Source organism: Monodelphis domestica, chromosome 1, assembly GCF_027887165.1.
Source record: "Monodelphis domestica isolate mMonDom1 chromosome 1, mMonDom1.pri, whole genome shotgun sequence".
NCBI lineage: Eukaryota > Metazoa > Chordata > Mammalia > Didelphimorphia > Didelphidae > Monodelphis > Monodelphis domestica.
This window is the reverse complement of record NC_077227.1, coordinates 404,458,291-404,473,095: the sequence shown is the minus strand read 5'-3', so window position 1 is coordinate 404,473,095 and position 14,805 is coordinate 404,458,291. Positions and strand designations below refer to the sequence as shown.

At 40.4% G+C, this 14,805-nt stretch overlaps 1 long non-coding RNA gene across 1 annotated transcript; it reads left to right on the top strand.

Moving 5' to 3' along the window:
* The first annotated feature begins 10,379 nt into the window (after positions 1-10,379).
* Positions 10,380-14,061, top strand: LOC103092668 (uncharacterized). Its single transcript, XR_458033.2, has 3 exons — positions 10,380-10,445; positions 13,322-13,425; positions 13,684-14,061. It is a non-coding gene; the product is annotated as an uncharacterized LOC103092668 (long non-coding RNA).
* Positions 14,062-14,805: the final 744 nt, after the last annotated feature.

The following is a 14,805-nucleotide window of genomic DNA, read 5'->3' as shown; positions in this document are numbered from 1 at the left end:
TCCGACCTGGCTTGTGCCAGGAGGAAGACCAGAGGCTCTAGGAAGGTAAGGTTTTGGAGAGTAAAGAAGGAAGGAATCAGCCTGAACTCGAAGAGGGCTCAGCCAAGATGCCTGAACCTGAATCAGCTCAAGGGCAAACTCACCGCCAAAACCCAGACAAATAGTTGCCACCATGCCAAAATGCCAGAACATTTAGCATGCTGCCAGCCAGAGCCACCTCTCCGGGGAAAGAGGGCAAAGAGAGGAAGTGATGTGCCTTATAGAGATGGTTTTACATCACTTTCCTGCATCTCATCTGTGCCAATGATAGCTTAGCTTGACTTAGGACAGCCCAGGGGTCTGTCAGCTGTTTCTACACATGTCTGTTGGAGGCCATCTTCTTAGATACTTAATCCTTGAGAATGGGTGCAGACATTCCTGACCTTGTTAAACTAAGTAGGATGGGGCAATGTAGAGTTCCCAAGACCTGATTCTGTTAGACCAAGTATCTTCATTGTTACAAATCAGGAAATAGCTAATTCAAATTTTCTAAAGTACAGTCTGAGTAGGGTGAAGTAGTTTTAAAATTCACAGAACTAACGGCTGAAATGCCCCACTTTGAGTGGTTTCTTTGAATGGTTCTGACCCATTACTCCTTCCCTGTATAGAAATTCCTACTGGAGGAGGACTTCCGGGTAAGCATGGCAGCCAGCTAAATGTGGCTTATTCACTCTCCCCATCACACACCGACATACACTGATAAGGATCACCCCAAAAGGCCTTAAGAATCTATATCAGAGGAGTGGAGGAGCTATAGAGTGCGAACCAGCAGTGAAGGTGCATGGAATCGAGGCTTTACCAGCCTATAAAAGGGGGAAAAGCCTTCCACCCAAATGCAAACGTGAGCGGATCCAGCCCGCCCCACCCCCACCTATAGGGCCAGAGCCGGGGCCAGCGCACACCAAGACGAAGGAGCAAGGGGCTCCTCTGAAGCGAGGAGAGGGCACTTCTGCACCCTTATGATCTGACTAGGATAGCAGGGGGACCCCCCAGAAGGAAGCTAGGCAGAAAAACTCAAGATGTGAGAGAGAGCAGACTTCAGGTGCCCAGAGCCAGCGCGCCCGCCAGAGCCAGGGAGTGAGACAGGAGTCCCTCTGGAACAAACGGGGAATGTTTTTTGGGTCCTTGGGAATTAACAAGGTCTGCTAAAAGTAACAAAACCAGAAAACCAGGAGGGCAAGAGAGTGCAGACACTGAGCACCCCCTGGAGGAAGGTACTAAGAAAAGCCGTAAAGGACTGAGGAAAATCTAGAGCCTGCTCATTAACTCCATACAAAGAAATAAAACAACCCTGCTCAGCAGACTCTGATTTCTGACTAAAGAGGGAACTGAAAACATCCAGAAAAAATGGCTAATTATGCACAGGAACCTCAAAATCCCAGCAAGAAATCAAAAAAGAAAGCTGTCACCCTCAAAACTTTTTATGGAGGAAAAACCCAGGCTACAGAGGAAATACTGGATGAAAGTCAAACAAAGGCAAGAAAGAAAGAAAGAAAGAAAGAAAGAAAGAAAGAAAGAAAGAAAGAAAGAAAGAAAGAAAGAAAGAAAGAAAGAAAGAAAGAAAGAAAGAAAGAAAGAAAGAAAGAAAGAAAGAAAGAAAGAAAGAAAGAAAGAAAGAAAGAAAGAAAGAAAGAAAGAAAGAAAGAAAGAAAGAAAGAAAGAAAGAAAGAAAGAAAGAAAGAAAGAAAGAAAGAAAGAAAGAAAGAAAGAAAATTGTCCACAAGCCCTGGAAGAGTCTCAAATGGAGCTTATCATCAGAAAGACGGAAGCTCTCTGGAAAGAGAAGTGGGAAATGGTTCAAAAAGAAATCCAACAAATTATATTAGAGAACCAAAAAATTACAGCTGAATGCCAAAATATTAAAGCAGAAAACCAGGCCTTAAGGGCCAGAATTGAGCAACTGGAAACCAGTGATCTTGCAAAACAGCAAGAATTAATAAAGCAAAGTAAAAAAATTAATGAATGAGAAGAAAACATAAAATATCTCACTGACAAGGTGACAGAGGAAGGAGAGATAATGTGAGAATCATTGGTCTACCTGAAAAAACAGAGATTAACAAAAATCTTGATGCCATACTACAAGAAATCATTGAAGAGAATTGCTCTGATATTCTCAAACAAGGGGGCAAAATAGAAATAGAAAGGATTCATAGAACACCCTCTATACTAAATCCCCAAAAGACAACCCCCAGGAATGTAATTGCCAAATTCAAGAGCTTCCAAACTAAGGAGAAAATGTTACAAGAAGCTAAAAAGAGGAACTTCAGATACAGAGGAGCACCAATAAGAATTACACAAGACCTTGCAAAGAACACGCTAAGAGACTGAAGCATGGAACATGATATTCAGAAAGGCAAGAGAACTGGGTTTTCAACCAAGAATTAGCTGCCCATCAAAACTGACTATATACTTCCTGGGGAAAATATGGGCATTCAACAAAATATAAGATTTCTAAGTATTTGCAAAGAAAAGACCAGAACTCAGTGGAAAGTTTGACATCCAAACACAAAGAGAAAGAGAAAATTGAAAGAAAGGGAAAAGGAGAAAAGTGTTTTTTTTCCTTTTATTCAAACTCTCTTCTATAAGGGCTACAATTAGATCAAATTATATATATTAACATATGGGGGAAATGTTATGTGTAACGTTCAAAAATTGTATGCAATAATAGAGTAACCTGAAGAATCATTCATAGGGAAAGATCCGGGCATTAACATGATTTGGAGGTGGGGGAACAAAAAGAAAGATAAAGGGGGGAATCAATGAGGGTACTAAGATATACTTGAAGAAATAGAAATAAATTAAATAGAATAATCTTTGTCACATAAAGATACACACCAGAAGGGGAGAGCAAGAATTCTCTTATAAGAAGGAGAGGAAAAGAGTGCTAAGTATTACTTAAACCTTACTCTCAGTGAAATCAACTCTGAGAGGGAAGAGCATCTAGATCCATTGAGATCTTGAATTCTATCTTATCCAACAGGGCAAGGGAGGGGGGAAACAAAGGGGGGCCGGGGAGGAGGGAGTACAAAAAGGGAGGGAAGGAGAGGGGGGAGGGCAAGTGAACAAAAAGGGAGGGGCCAAAAAAGGAAGCATAACAAGGGAGGGGACCAGGGGGACTGATTTAAAGTAAATTACTGGTTTAAAAAGTTATAGTAAAAGAAGAAAGGTCAGAATTAGGGGAGGATATCAAAATGCTGGGGAATTCACAAATGACAATCATAACATTAAACATGAATGGAATGAACTCACCCATAAAACGTAGATGAATAGCAGAGTGGATCAGAATCCAAAACCCTACCATATGTTGTCTTCAAGAAACACACATGAGGCGGGCCGATATTCACAAAGTCAGAATCAAAGGTTGGAGTAAGACCTATTGGGCCTCAACTGACAGAAAGAAGGCAGGAGTAGCAATCATGGTATCTGACAAAGCCAAAGCCAAAATAGACCTCATTAAAAGAGATAGGGAAGGCAAATACATCCTGATAAAAGGGAGTATAAACAACGAGGAAATATCACTAATCAACATGAATGCACCAAATGGTATAGCATCCAAATTTCTAATGGAGAAACTAGGAGAATTGAAGGAGGAAATAGATAATAAAACTATACTAGTGGGAGATCTGAACCAATCATTATCAAATTTAGATAAATCAAATAAAAAAATAAATAAAACAGAGGTAAATGAGGTGAATGAAATCTTAGAAAAATTAGAGTTAATAGATATATGGAGAAAAATAAATAGGGGAAAAAAGGAATACACCTTCTTTTCAGCAGCACATGGCACATTCACAAAGATTGACCATACACTAGGTCATAAAAACATGACATACAAATGCAGAAAAGCAGAATTAATTAATGCAACTTTTTCAGATCATAAGGCAATAAAAATAACAATCAGTAAGGGTACATGGAGAGCAAAATAAAAAATCAATTGGACATTAAATAATATGATGCCCCCAAATCAGTTAGTTAGAGAATAAATCATAGAAACAATTAATAATTTCATTGAAGAAAATGACAATGGTGAGACATCCTTTCAAACCTTATGGGATGCAGACAAAACAGTACTCAGAGGAAAATTCATATCCCTGAGTGCATGTATTAACAAATTAGGGAGGGCAGAGATCAATGAATTGGAAATGCAAATCAAAAAACTTGAAAGCGAACAAATTAAAACCCCCCAGAAGAAAACCAAATTAGAAATCCTAAAAATTAAGGGAGAAATTAATAAAATTGAAAGTGATAGAACTATTGAACTAATAAATAATACAAGAAGCTGGTACTTTGAAAAAACAAACAAAATAGACAAAGTACTGGTCAATCTAATTTAAAAAAGGAGAGAAGATGGTGGCCAAAAACTGGAAAACTAGGGGATGCCCATCAATTGGGGAATGGCTGAACAAACTGTGGTATATGTTGGTGATGGAATACTATTGTGCTAAAAGGAATAATAAAGTGGAGGAGTTCCATGGAGACTGGAACAACCTCCAGGAAGTGATGCAGAGCGAGAGGAGCAGAACCAGGAGAACATTGTACACAGAGACTAATACACTGTGGTATAGTCGAACGTAATGGACTTCTCCATAAATGGCGGTGTAATGTCCCTGAACAATTTGCAGGGATCCAGGAGAAAAAAACACCATTCATAAGCAAAGGATAAACTATGGGAGTGGAAACACCAAGGAAAAGCAACTGCCTGAATACAGAGGTTGAGGGGACATGACAGAGGAGAGACTCTAAATGAACACTCTAATGCAAATACTATCAACAAAGCAATGGGTTCAAATCAAGAAAACATCTAATGCCCAGTGGACTTGCGCGTCGGCTATGGGGGGTGGGGGGTGGGGGGGAGGAAAAGAAAATGATCTATGTCTTTAACGAATAATGCTTGGAAATGATCAAATAAAATATATTTTTAAAAAAAAGGAGAGAAGAAAAGCAAATTAGCAGTATCTCAGATGAAAAGGGGGATCTTACTTCCAATGAAGAGGAAATTAAGGCAATCATTAAAAACTTCTTTGCCCAATTATATGGCAATAAATATGCCAATCTAGGAGATATGGATGAATACTTCAAAAATACAAATTGTCTAGACTAACAGAAGAAGAAATAGAATTCTTAAATAATCCCATATCAGAAAAAGAAATCCTACAGGCCATCAAAGAACTGCTTAAGAAAAAATCCCCAGGGCCAGATGGATTCACAAGTGAATTCTATCAAACATTCAAAGAACAGTTAATCCCAATACTATACAAACTATTTGACATAATAAGCAAAGAGGGAGTTCTACCAAATTCTTTTTATAACACAAACATGGTGCTGATTCCACAGCCAGGCAGGTCAAAAATGGAGAAAGAAAACTATAGACCAATCTCCCTAATGAACATAGATACAAAAATCTTAAACAGCATACTAGCAAAAAGACTTCAGCAAGTGATCAGGAGGGTCATTCACTATGATCAAATAGTATTTATACCAGGAATTCAGGGATGGTTCAATATTAGGAAAACCATCCACATAATTGACCATATCAACAAGCAAACCAACAAAAACCATATGATTATCTCAATAGACGCAGAAAAAGGCTTTGATAAAATACAACACCCATTCCTATTAAAAACACTAGAAAGCACAGGAATAGAAGGGTCTTTACTAAAAATAATAAATAGAATCTATCTAAAATCATCATCCAACATCATCTGCAATGGGGATAACTAGATGTGTTCCCAATAAGATCAGGAGTGAAACAAGGATGCCCATTATCACCTCTATTATTTAACATTGTAATAGAAACACTAGCAGTAGCAATTAGAGAAGAAAAAGAAATTGAAGGCATTAAAATAGGCAATGAGGAGACCAAGCTATCACTCTTTGTGGATGATATGATGGTCTACTTAAAGAATCCTAGATAATCAATCAAAAAGCTAGTCAAAATAATCAACAACTTTAGCAAAGTTGCAGGATACAAAATAAACCCACATAAGTAATCAGCATTTCTATATATTTCCAACAGAGCTCAGCAGCAAGAATTAGAGAATTCCCATTCAAAATCACCTTAGACAAAATAAAATACTTGGGAATCTATCTCCCGAGACAAACACAGGAACTATATGAACACAACTACAAAACACTCTTCACACAACTAAAACTAGGCTTGAGCAATTGGAAAAACATTAACTGCTCATGGGTAGGATGAGCCAATATAATAAAAATGACCATCCTACCCAATCTTATCTATCTATTTAGTGCCATACCCATTGAACCTCCAAAAAAAATTTTACTGAATTAGAAAAAAACATAACAAAGTTCATTTGGAATAACAAAGGATCAAGGATATCCAGGGAAATAATGAAAAAAAAAATACAAAGGAAGGTGGCCTTGCAGTCCCAGATCTAAAACTATACTATAAAGCACTGATCATGAAAACAGTTTGGTACTGGCTAAAAGACAGAAAGGAGGACCAGTGGAATAAACTTGAGGTAAGTGACCTCAGCAAGACAGTCTATGACAAACCCAAAGATCCCAGCTTTTGAGACAAAAATCCACTATGTGACAAAAACTGCTGGGAAAACTGGAAGACACAGAATAGTATACATGTCAGATCTGTGGGAAGGGAAAGACTTTAAAACCAAACAAGCCATAGAAAGAGTCACAAAATGTAAAATAAACAACTTTGATTACATCAAATTAAAAAGGTCTTGTACAAACAAAACCAATGTAACCAAAGTTAGAAGGGAAGCAACAAATTGGGAAATAATCTTCATAACAAAAACCTCTGAGAAAGGTCTAATTACTCATATCTCTAAAGAGCTAAATCAATTGTACAAAAAATCAAGCCATTCTCCAATTGATAAATGAGCAAGGGACATGAATAGGCAGTTTTCAGCCAAAGAAATCAAAACTATTAATAAGCACATGAAAAAGTGTTCTAAGTCTCTGATAATCAAAGAGATGCAAATAAAAACAACTCTGAGGTATCACCTCACACCTAGCAGATTGGCTAACATGACAGCAAAGGAAAGTAATGAATGTTGGAGGGGATGTGGCAAAGTGGGGACATTAATTCATTGCTGGTGGAGTTGTGAATTGATCCAACCATTCTGGAGGGCAATTTGGAACTATGCCCAAAGGGCACTAAAAGACTGTCTACCCTTTGATCCAGCCATAGCACTGCTGGGTTTGTACCCCAAAGAGACAATAAGTAAAAAGACTTGTACAAGAATATTCATAGCTGCACTTTTTGTGGTGGCCAAAAACTGGAAAATGAGGGGATGCCCTTCAATAGGGGAATGGCTGAACAAATTGTGGTATATATTGGTGATGGAATACTATTGTGCTAAAAGGAATAATAAAGTAGAGGAATTCCATGGAGACTGGAACAACCTCCAGGAAGTGATGCAGAACGAAAGGAGCAGAACCAGGAAAACATGGTACACAGAGACTGATACACTGTGGTTCAATCAAACATAATGGACTTCTCCATTAGTCTCAATGCAATGTCCCTGAACAATCTGCAGGGATCTTGGAGAAAAAACACTATCCACAAACAGAGGACAAACTGTGGGAGAAAAAACACTGAGGAAAAGCAATTGCTTGACTACAGGGGTTGAGGGGATAAGACTGAGGAGAGACTCTAAATGAACACCCTAATGCAAATACCAACAACATGGAAATGGGTTCGAATCAAGGACACATGTGAAACCCAGTGGAAACACAGTTTGGATATGGGATGGATGGGGGTGGGGGGGAGGAAAAGCAAATGATCTTTTTATTCCCAATGAATAATGTTTGAAAATGACCAAATAAAATAATGTTTAAAAGGGAAAAAAAAGAAATTCCTACTGGAATTAGCCAGCTCTTCTTTGTGGCAAAAAACCAAGCTCTCTGGGAGATATTAGAATAGGATAACATCTGACAAATATCATCACTACTTTGGAGAGGGAAACTGAGGTACAAAGACATTTCCCCACTCCACAACCCAATGTCTCTTCCTCACACATTGTGGGTGGGATGGGGAAGAGAATAAGAATTTATTAAGCACCCACTATATGCAGGCACTATGCAAAGTGCTTTACAAATATTACCTCACATGACACCACATCTTTGTGCCTTCACATCGTCTGTCCCCATGGCTAGAATGTCATCCATCCTTACTTCTACCATATAGAATCTCTCTCTTCCTTCAAGCCAGGGGTGTGCTGGGGCTGGTTTGTGCTGTCCCACCTCACCGCAGGAGAACTGATTGTGATATTTCTGCTATGTGCATATACATCTTAGAAATCAGCAAATCCTATAAAAGCAGGGCTTGATTTATAGTTTGGTATTTAAAAAGTGTTGGAGGAAATGTTAATAATGCAGGCTAAACTTTAAAATGTATTGAGTACTTTTTGTGGAGAGTTAGTTACCAGCTCACCCTGTTTAAGATGCAACTTAGATACCAGTTTCTACACAATCTTTCCTTATTATCCTAATTTCTCCTTCCTCAACTACTGATATTTAACTACTTTGTATTTATTTATACATAGTCGCTCTCTTTTTAAACCCTTACCTTCTGTTTTAGTAACAACTCTAAGGCAGGGTTAAGTGACTTTCCCAGGATCACACAGCTAGGAAATGTCTGACACTAGGTTTGAACCCAGGTCCTCCCAACTCCATGCCTGGTGCTCCATATATTTATTCTGTATATATTTTTAGACATCCTTGTCTGCTCTCTTATAATGTAAGCTTTTCATGAGTAAGAATTGTTCCATTCTTTGTATTTATTTCTATCTTCATCACTGGAGTTTATTGAATTGGGAGTGAAAGGAGTTAACATGGTCGGACCTGTGATTTAGGAAGATCACTATGATGGTTGAGTGGAGAATGGACTGGACTTGGGAGAGATTTGAGTCAGGGGAGACCAACCAGCAGCTCTTGCAGTAGTCTAGGAGTGAAGTGACGAGAGAAGGGAGGGTGTCTGGCACATAGTAAGCTATTAATAAATGCTTATTGATTGATTGGTTGGCTGAGAAAAGATAAGTAACTTGGCTGAGGTCACAGTCATTGGCAGAGCTAGGATTCTGGGCTGGATCCTGATTTAGCCCAGGTGAAGTCACTTCAAGATATCAGAAAATCACTTTAACATAGAGATGGTGTCTCTGCCTCTGAGGACCCTTTGGGGAGAAAAACCTTTACAGGGCCTTGGCTCAATGACTCTGCAATACACGAGGAGACTCCTGGCAGTTTTGTCCTTCTAGCTTTTCTCAGAGATTATCTGAGGGAAGATACCAGTTTAATCACATTTCAGTCCCTCCATTTATCTTGTGCCTTATCTGAGCACTCATCTCTTTTGGTCCCTTTGAGTTGCTTAGTGATTGATCATCACCCCATCAGCTTGTCTGCAGTAACTGGTGGAGTTCCCGGTTAGTAGTTAGAAAGGATAGGCTTTGGGTCTTTCCACAGAATTCTTGGTCCTGAAAGACTTATGATGGCATTCACTTCTAGAAAAAGAATTGTTGGAGTCATCTTTCACACATCAGTGTATTTACAGTTTTATTTTGGGGTTTCAGTTATGTATGAGCGCACTCTTACAGGATGACTGATATGGAAGTGGTTTTGCATGACAATAAAAATGAATGAATAAACAAAAGGAGGGTCCTTGGAGCAGAGACCTCTCTGGGAAACACCTTTTCTAGCACCCTGGAGATCTGAAACCTCCATCCTGACAGGGGCTGTGGCCTGAGGAAGAGAAGTGTCCCAGGGATTCAGCAGTGGAATGGGGGCTGCCTCAGGAGGTACTGAGTTCCCCATTATCAGAGAGAGTCAAACAGAGGCTGGCTGACCATTTGCTCAGAGATGCTCTAGAGGGAATTCCTGTTTAGGGATAGACTGGAAGAACTATTGGAACTGGGAGATCCCTTCTGACTCAGGGATTCTGTAATTGTGTGAGAGGGGAAGAATGGGGTGCTCATACCTAGAAGCTCTATTATCTCTGCACTTGTGGGATTCCCACCCAACTCCTGAGGGACAGAAGACCCCTGAAAAGGGTGTCACTAGACTTTGTAACAAACCTGGGAAGCCGGTTGACAAACAGCTTTGCAACTTGGGGAGGGACAGTGACAGAGCAGGCATGGCCAGGGGGGTTCCCTAATTATCCTCCTGCCTCTGTAGCATACCCTCAGTAGCTGTGGTGGCTGGAGGATATTATGAGCCACTTGTTATTAGCCCTGTCATTTAGCTGGCAAGAGGCCAAAAGCAAGAAGCACTTACCCCATGGTGTATTTGCAGCCTGATGAGCACCCAGCTGCCTGTTTTTAAGGTAAAATTACCGTAATTAACAAATCAGTCACACTCTGTGATGCTCTGGTTGCCTCTGAGGATGAATGGACAACATGAGAAGCACCGAGGAGTGTGTCTGGGGTCGGGTAAGACCGCACCTGGTGTGAGAGTGCCTTCATTTAATAGATCAGTATTCCTCTTTGTTCACTGCCCCAACTGGGTCACCCCTCTTCTCAAAGACCTTCTGTGGTTCCCTATTGCTGACAAGATTAAATCTAAACAACTGCTCCTCACATTTTAGGCTTCCTACAACTTGGAACTGTAATGATAATAATAAGAGCTCTTGTAGCACTTTGAGGTTTATAAAACAACTCTGTTGAAGAAGGTACAATTGTTACCTGCCTTTACAGATGAGAAAAACGAGGATGAGAGAGTTTAAGTGATTTCGCTCTGGTCACTCAGCTAGAAATTTGGTCAAATTTGAATTCAGATCTTCCTGGATCAAAGCCTCATTCTCTATTCACTATTGTTATTCAGTCATTTCAGTCATATCTGACTCTTTGCGACCCCATTTGGGGTTTTCTTGGCAAAGATACTGGAGTGGTTTGCCATTGCCTTCTCCAGCTCATCTTACAGATTAGGAAACCCGGACAAACGGGTAAATTAAATGACTTGCCCAGGGACACACAGCTAGGAAGTATCTAAGGCCAAATTTGAGTCCAGCTCTTCCTGACTCCAAGCCCAGCGCTCTATCTACTTTACCACCTAGCTGCTCCCATTGACTGTACTACACACAATAAAACATGAGTAACTAGCTACTGTCTACTACCTTATCTTTCCAACCTTCTCTCACATTGCCCCCCCTTCTTTACACCATAAGACCAAGATTTTTCCCTTTCTTGTCTTTCTCATTCTCCTTTTTCCCATCTCCAAGTCTTTATTCGTTCCATCCCCTCCAGCTGGAAGAGCAAAGGTCTGGAGCTAGACAGGGAAAGCAGGCTAATAGCTCCCTTTGTGGCCTTGCACAGGTAAGTTCTCCTGCCTTTCTGGGGCTCATTTTCCTCCCCTTTTAGAGTGATGGAGGGCCTGGATCACAGGATTATATATTAAGAGCTGGAAGAGGACTTAGTAGTCTAACCTCTTGATTTTTTAAACTCTTAATTTCTGTCTCAATAACTACCCTAAGATTGAAAAGCAAGAGCAGAATAAACAGGGTTAAATGACCAGCCCAAGGTCACACAAGTAGGAAGTGTTTGAGGGCAGATTTAAGCCCAGGTCCTTCCAACTCTAAGCCTGGCTTTCTACCCACTTGGCCACCTAGCTTCCCCAGACCCCATTGATTTTACAGTTAAGGAAACTGAAGCTGAGAAAGGTTCACACAGAGAGCAAGGGCAGAAGCAGGATTCCCAACCCAGTCCCTGGACGTCAAATCTGGCAGCCTTTCCCCGGTCCCCCATTGCCTAATGGGCCAGTCCAGCTGGTGTATAGAGTGGGTGTAGAGAGAGAGCTAGTATGGGGTCAGTGGAGGAAAGTCGGTGATAGCCAGCTTCCTCCCATTTCTATGGTCATTTGTGCTCCTTAGTGGAGTCACCCTTTATCATCTGATCTCTGTTTTAATTTGATGACTCCTTTAATTGTGAATGTAGGAGGGGGCAGCTAAGTAGCTCAGTGGATAGAAAGCCAGGTCAAAAGATTGGAAATCCTGGGTTCAAATGTGACCTCAGTCACTTCCTAGCTGTACGACCCTGGGCAAGTCACTTAACCCCAATTGCCTAGCCTTCAGTGCTCTTCTGCCTTGGAACCAATACTTAGAATTGATTCTAGAAAAGAATGGAAAGGTTTTTTATGGCTTTTTTTAAATTTTTTATTGTCATACGAAACCCACTTCCATATTGGCCATTGATGTAAGAGTAAACTCATACATAACCAAAACCCCAAAATAAAACCAGAGACACTGATGTGAAGGATGACTCCAATTTCTTTCTTCGGAGGTAGATATCAACCCTAAATTTACCCTTAACACCATCCTAAGTCCTTCAGGATTATCTCAGATCATGGGAAAGGTTTTTAAAAATGTGAATGTAGGCAACAAAACAGAAAGCTGAGAAGGGGTTCCTAGGCTTCACCAGACTGCCAAAGGGGTGGATGGCACAAAGCAGGTGAAGAATCCTTATATTTGTTTGAAGTCAATGCTTAGTAGCTTGTGATCAAAGAATCTTAAATTGGAAGAATCTTTCAAGGTCATATTGTCTATCTACCTGATACAGGAAGTGACTGGACCAAGGCCACATGGCTTTTTAGTGTTACACAGTTTGTAGAGTTACAACTGGGACCTAGCCCTTCAGATTTCAAGTCAGTGCTCTTTCCACCATGGGACTCTTCCACCCTATCTTTGCCTTTCTCTAGATCTCACATCCATCCTGCCCACTTCACAGACTAGATTCAGCAGCTTCCCCAGAGCTGGGATGAGGCATCCTTTTCCTCTCCCTGCCAGACTCTGGGGGCCAAATCTGAGTTTGATAAGCTGACAACATGGTCAGACATGCAGGAGGCACTCCGATGATTCTTCTTGTCTGTCACTTTCTATTGGATTTCCTGGTCCAATGTGGCATAGAATCCTTGGCCAGAATGGGGTAGAGTGTGGGGAGGGAGTGTCACATCCTCATCCATCGCCGCCAGGCAGGGGTGACCCGGAGGAGCAGTCGGAGGCCAAGCCTCAATGGCTGAAAGCTTCATTAGCCCTGTTTCAGCCTGAGCCTGTGCAGTGATGTGGACAAATAATGCCTCCAGTGTTATCAGCTGGGCACAGGCGCTGGTTGCATAGCAACCCAGATTGGTCTCTAGCTCCAGCTTCCAAAAAAAAAAAATCATCATTTTCTTCAATTTAGCGCCAATGAGATGGAAAGGGACCCTTGGCAGTCCAACATCTCCAGGCTCCTGTCCTGATTGTGAGGGGTGGGGGCCATCCAGGCAAACCCAGCCTGTTATTTCTAGCCTGTCCCAGTCTCTGTCTCTCTTTCAGAATCACAGAAAAGCAAGAAATGAAGGGACTTCAGAAGGTCATCTGGTCTAAGTCACATCTGAAAAGGAATCCCCTCTACAAAATCCCCACAAATAATATTCCAGGTTCTATTCTAAAACCTTCAATATGGGGAACTCACTACCTACCACTTTCAGACAGCTCTCATTGTTATGAAATTTTTCCTTAAGTCAGCCTCTTTCCAGTCTTCTCCCCATTATTCCCAATCTGTCCTCTGGGGCCAAACAGGAGAAGTCTAATCCTTCTCTTGACAAGGCATAGATGATAATAATAATAGCTGACATTTATATAGTACTTTAAGGTTTACAGAGTTCTTTACATATATTATCAATTTTGATCCACAGAGAAGGAAGAAAGAAAAAGAAAATCCATATTAAACTACTCTCTTGAAGCTCTAATTGATTCAGCCTGGACCAAGGATGGAGCACAATCTCTGTTCTCTAAAGACCTGGGAAAGGACAAGGAACTGAGAGGACATCTTTTTTTCTCTCTCTCTCGGAGCCAATCATTTAACAATTATTTATTTATTGTCATTTAATTTATTTTATCCAAGGAACAAAAATGTATTTTCTCTTCCCTCTGCCACTGGGGGGGAAAAAAAAAGCAAAACCATTGTAATAAATATGCAAAGTCAAGCAAAATAAATCCCCACACTGGCTATATCCAAAAATGTATTTTGTATCTTGGCTCCATCCCTTCTCTGGCAGGAGGGTAGCATACTTTAGCAGTCCTCTGGAATCTTGGTTGTTTGTTGTTCCCCAAGTATTTATTAATGTTTACTATGTGCCAAGAACTTTGTTGGATTCTGGGGACATAAGTACAAAACAAGGAAACATTTCCATCCAAAGGAACTTATATTCTAATGTGGGAGACAAATCAGTATAAGGAGCTTCCCCTTCCCAAAAGGGAAGACATTCTCTGGACTAGGAACATTTATCAAAACAGAGCAAACAGAAATCAAAGAAAGCATACATATAAGACTATATATATATATATATATATATATACATATATATATATATATATATATATATGTATATATATATATATATATATATATATATATATATATGACAGTCCTCTGAGTGAATGAACTCTCCCTTTGGGAGTGTGGCAGCTCAGCTCAACCAAGAGAGAGAGTCCTGGATCTCACCCAAGGGGGAAATTTCATGAGGTCTCTAGTGTAGCAAGCTATTAATAGGGACATGATAGAGATTGTCAGATCCTCTATACGTCAGCTTCTTCCCAGAGATTTTCCCCCATCAGTGACCTGAAGAGAGGTTTGAAAAGCAGGCATGTCTTCCCTTTTGAAGCAGGAAGCCAGAAGACCAGATTTCCCTTCTCTTCAGTTCTTATCCATTATGTCTCCATTTGAACATTGATCTCTATCAATGAGAAGATAGTGTGGTCAGTGGGCTTGGAGACTTAGGTTATACATAGAAGGGAACAGAAAGAAGTTTGGGAAA